The sequence below is a fragment of the Cherax quadricarinatus genome, chromosome 11, assembly GCF_038502225.1.
Source record: "Cherax quadricarinatus isolate ZL_2023a chromosome 11, ASM3850222v1, whole genome shotgun sequence".
Lineage (NCBI taxonomy): Eukaryota > Metazoa > Arthropoda > Malacostraca > Decapoda > Parastacidae > Cherax > Cherax quadricarinatus.
In genome coordinates, this window is record NC_091302.1 from 43,405,542 (window position 1) to 43,412,075 (window position 6,534).

A 6,534-nucleotide genomic window follows, 5' to 3' on the forward strand; every position below is an offset into this window, starting at 1 on the left:
GCAAATGTAATTTAGCGTTAACTAGCAACTAAGGAAAACGAAAATATAGGGCAAACTCACCTAGTGGGTAGACACTGATCGAGCCTCACCAGGAAGAGCAACCTTGCTAGTTCCTACTCGTGGAACCCTGACATGCAAGGCAATCCACGGTATTCATATAAGAATCAGGTTTCAGACTGTAATATATATATTTTACTTTATTAACACATCGGCCATTTCCCACCAAGGTAGGGTTGCCCGAAAAAGAAAAACTTTCACCATTATTGTCTTGCCAGAGGCGTACTGACACTACAGTTATAAAACTGCAATATTAACACCCCTCCTTCAGAGTGAAAGCACTGTACTTCCCATCTCCAGGACTCAAGTCCAGCCTGCTGGTTTCCCTGAATCCTTTCATATTACCCTGCTCACACTCCAACAGCATGTCAAGTCCTAAAAACCATTTATCTCCATTTGCTCTTTATCTAACATGCTCACGCATGCTTGCTAGAAGTCCAAGCCCCTTGTACACAAAACGTCCTTTACCCCCTCCCTCCAACCTTTCCTAGGCTGACCTCTACCCCTCCTTCCCTTTACTACAGATTTATACACTCTCAAAGTCATTCTATTTTGTTCCCTCCTCTCTATATGTCCAAACCACCTCAAGAGCCCCTCCTCAGCCCTCTGGATAATAGTTTTGGTAATCCTGCACCTCCTCCTAATTTCCAAACTGTGAATTCTCTGCATTATATTCACTCCAAACATTGCCCTCGGACATGACATCTCCACTGCCTCCAGCCTTCTCCTCATTACAACATTCACCACCCATGCTTCACACCCATATAAGAGCACTGGTATAACTATACTCTCATACATTCCCCTCTTTGCTTCCATGGAGAAAGTTCTTCGTCTCCACAGACTCCTCAGTGCACCACTCGCCTTTTTTCCCTCATCAATTCTATGATTTACCTCATCTTTCATAGACCCATCTGCTGACACATCCCCTCCTAAATATATAAATACATTCACCTCCATTCTCTCTCCCTCTAATCTGATATCCAATCTTTCGTGGAATGTGAAAATTGGCATGGCTGTATTTGTTCAGCACCCGATTATGTGTTCGTGATCAGATGCAAAAATTTGGCAAATTTTTTGAACTAATTTGTTCATGATCAGAAGCATTTGTGACCAGAGGTTCCACTGTATATATATGTTGTGCCGAATAGGTAAAACTTGCGATTTTGGCTTTAAATAGTAATGCTCTTGCCGAATAAGGCAAGTGAAAATTTGTGTATGCAATAATTTTCCAAAAAATCATTCTGAATCTAATGAAAAAAATATTTCACTGTGTTTGTTTATTAAAGTACTGTAAACTTATCTAAAACATATTTAGTTGGATTAGGATAAATTAAATTGTGCTTATAATAAGGTTAGGTAAGTTTTTTAAGGTTCTTTTGGTACAAAATTATTAATTTTTACATTAACATGTATGAAAAATATATCTTTAAACATGTAACATAAAATTTTAGAAAGGACTAAGTTTTTAATGAGCTCTTGCTAACTGACCAGTTTTACCTATATGGCACGTGTATATATAATATATATATATACATATACATACATGTATATCAATAACAACACTGCACTAGCCAAGGATTTGAACCCATGTTGTACTGGCCTGCCTCATCGTAAGCGAGAACCACATGACGCTTTAAACCACAGGACCACCCAACCCTACCCTGTGGTTTAAAGCATCATGTGGTTCTCGCTTACCATGAGGCAGGCCAGTACAACATGGGTCAAATCCTTGGTTAGCGCAGTGTTGTTATTGATCAATACCACTCGTCTGTGGTTACAATATATATATATATATATATATATATATATATATATATATATATATATATATATATATATATATATATATATATATATATATACGTATACACACACAGAACCACCATGACTCACGAAATCGTAATGACACGATTGCAAACAAATCATACCATGGGCGGGATTGAACCCACTTTTGTGACTTCTCACATTATCAAGGAACTATAAAAATAAAGGTTAATAGGACATTATAAAGACGAGACTGCACCTCGCTGCCACCCCTAACAACACCTGACTTTTTATGATGTAGGTAGGTAGTCAGTGATCCGTAAAACACAACTTATATTCTACCCAAAAATTTGTCTAATGTACCTTAAATTCTTTCCAAATTTTATTATAAATGAATCCAAGTTAAGACCATAAGAAAGAAAAAAAGAAATATATTATTTTCAAAACTACTTTTTATAAAACATGATTCTATTATATTCCTGTCGACTATGGACTTGCTTACTATAACTTTCTCAACTGGATGGTTAAAATTTCTCACATGAATAAACAGAGCATTAGAATCTTGTCCACTTCTAATGCTATATTTATGTTGTTTTAACTTAGTTCAAGACTTTTACCAGTTTGACCGTAGTAAACTTTATCACATGCTTGACAAGGAATCTTATAGACACGCCCATGTTTTATCAAAAGTTTTCTGTGTCAAGATTTTTAAATACAACTTTGATATTAAAATTCTTAAGTAGAGAGGCATATCAACCAAGTTTTTTCATGGTAAGGGAGAACCAACATATTTTTAGTTGAATAAGGTTGGTTGTCCCTTTTTGAACTGTAAATAGTATTTCTTTTTTAAAGGATTTATCAATAAAGTTTCTTGGGTATTTTAGATCATTAGCTATTTCATAAATTTTGCAGGTGTCTTCATATATATATATACATACACACACACACACACACACTGTGTGTGTGTGTGTGTGTGTAGGATGGGATGAGAGGGACAGAAACTGCACATTGTGGTTCCAAAAAGCAGGAAAGGAATAAAAAAGCTGTAGTGACAAAATACCGGAAAACATGATGATAACACACGGGTCAGATACAAACTAAATGAAACAAGACAGAACAAAGCATGAGAGACAGGAAGTGAGAGATAAGAATGGGGATGGGTGGCAGAGAGGAATCTATATGTATGAGAAAAAGTCTTCCTGCAGTGGACAACAGCCAGTATTATTACACTTAAGGGGAAATGTTAAAACCATAGGGGTCATCATAAGCCAGTAGATATAACTGCCCCTTCTAACCCCCCCCCCCCCATCGAGTAACCCATACCCTATTCTCCCACATGGCCCCATCTTCAGCCTGTCACTAATAAAAGTTAGTGCCACTGTGTGTTCTTATAATGATTCTGATTTGCTATCCACTATGTATGTACACACACACACACACATACATGCATGCACGCATATACAACAGGCCTAGTATCTAATCGACATGTGCCTAGGACAAAATGGTAACTAACACAAACAGGCAAAGTGCCTTGTCACACACATATAAATATATACAGGAGGGCCCTGCTTAAACAGCAGGTCAGGTTCTGGGCTACTTCTGTAAAGTGAAATGCATATAAAAGCTTGATAACATTTTTACGCTATCATATATTGAGCAACAGAACTAGGCCTAGAAAATGCATATACTATATATATATATATATGGGGTGGTAGGGGAAGTGGAATATTCAAATGGCTTCAGGAAGAAATCCAAATATTCTTCCTTGAAGCCTTTTTATCCACTTCTCCGAGGCTATGGGTCCCACAATTTACACCAGAGGTGGACCCCATCCTATATATATATATATATATATATATAATATACGTATACAGTGGACCCCTGACTTACGATGGCCTCAACCTACGATAAAACTGAGTCACGATGCTTGTCAGCGTAAAAATTTGACCCCAACCTACGTTGAAAAACTCGACTTACATCATTCATCCCGAACACAGCTGTCTGGTCCATCTGGCCTGAGCGCCTCAGCAGAGCAAGTGTGACATTGTTTACAAGCCATGGCAGATGGTTGTACGCATACATTCGATAAATTTTGTATTAGTCCAGTGTTTTTAGTGCTTGTCACCGCTAAATAAGCCACCATGGGCCCAAAGCTTTTAGTGCCAATCCTGTGGTAAAAAGGGTGAGAAATACTATCGAAATACTATCGTACCATGGTCAGCTGCTGCTGCTGCTGCTGCTGCTGTACCACGGTCAGCTGTACTACTCAAAGATGTGGAGAGACTGCTGTTGGTGTGGCTTATCGAGACCGAAAAACAATTAACCCCAGAGGGTTAGCCACCCAGGATAACCCAAGAAAGTCAATGTGTCATCGAGGACTGTCTAGCTTATTTCCATTGGGGTCCTTAATCTTGTCCCCCAGGATGCGACCCACACCAGTCGACTAACACCCAGGTGAACAGGAAAAAATGCCTGGAACTAGTGCTCATATCGGTGAATTTAAGGCCAGCAAAGGTTAGTTTGAGAGATTTAAGAATTGTAGTGGCATACACAATGTGATAAGGCCTGTTCTGAAAGAAAATGCCAAACAGGACCTACATTACTCAGGAGGAAAAGGCACTCCCAGGACACAGTGTCTCATCACTCATCACCACATCTTCAATAAAGGTGTCATTTATTCTTCATTTAGTACACTAGTACATGCACAATGTATATTGTGCATGTATCCTTCTTTTTGTGTGTAGGAAAATGTATATTTCATGTGGTAAAAAAAAAAATTTCATACTTTTGGGTGTCTTGAACGCACTAATATGATTTCCATTATTTCTTATGGGGAAAATTAATTCAACTTACGATAATTTCATCTTACGATGTGCTCGCTGGAACGGATTAATATCGTAAGTCGGGGATCCACTTTATAATATATATATATATATATATATATATATATATATATATATATATATATATATATATATATATATATATATATATATATATATATATATATATATCATGCGAATAGGCAGAACTTGCGATATTTGCTTAAATAGTAGCAGCTCATCTTGCCATATAGGACAAATGAAAATTTGTGTATGCAATAATTTCACGAAATCATTCTGAACCCTAACGAAAAAAAATATATTTCACTGTGTTTGTTTAGTATTAAATTATTGTAAACAAATCTAAAATATATTTAGTTAGGGTTAGAAGCTAAAATAAATGGCTTGTTGAAATAAGGTTAGGTAAGTTTTCTAAGTTCCTTTTGGTGCAAATTATAAATTTTTACATCAACATCAATGAAAAAAATATATCTTTAAACGTATAAGAGAAAATTTTAGAGAGGACTTAATTTTAAATATGAGTTCTTGCTAATTGACCAGTTTTACATATAATAGACATATATATATATATATATATATATATATATATATATATATATATATATATATATATATATATATATATATATATATATATATATATATATATATATATATATATATATATATATATATATATATATATATATATATATATATATATATATATATAAAATATATATATATATATATATATATATATATATATATATATATATATATATATATATATATATATATATATATATATATATATATATATATATATATATATATATATATATATATATATATATATATATATATATATATATATATATATATATATATATACATATATATAAAATATATATATATACATATATATAAAATATATATATATACATATATATAAAATATATATATATACATATATATAAAATATATATATATACATATATATAAAATATATATATATACATATATATAAAATATATATATATAATAAATATATATATATATCTATATATATATATATACATATATAAAATATATATATATACATATATATATATATATATATATATATATATATATATATATATATATATATATATATATATATATATATATATATATATATATATATATATATATATATATATATATATATATATATATATATATATATATATATATATATATATATATATATATATATATATATATATATATATATATATATATATATATATATATATATATATATATATATATATATATATATATATATATATATATATATATATATATATATATATATATATATATATATATATATATATATATATATATGTATATATATGTATATATATATATATATATATATATATATATATATATATATATATAAAATATATATATATATATGTATATATATGTATATATATATATATATATATATATATATATATATATATATATATATATATATATATATATATATATATATATATATATATATATATATATATATATATAATATATATATATATATTTATAAAAATATATATATATATATATATATATATATATATATATATATATATATATATATATATATTTATATATATATATATACATATATATATATATATATATATATATATATATATATATATATATATATATATATATATATATATATATAAAATATATATATATATATATATATATATATATATATATATATATATATATATATATATATATATATATATATATATATATATATATATATATATATATATATATATATATATATATATATATATATATATATATATATATA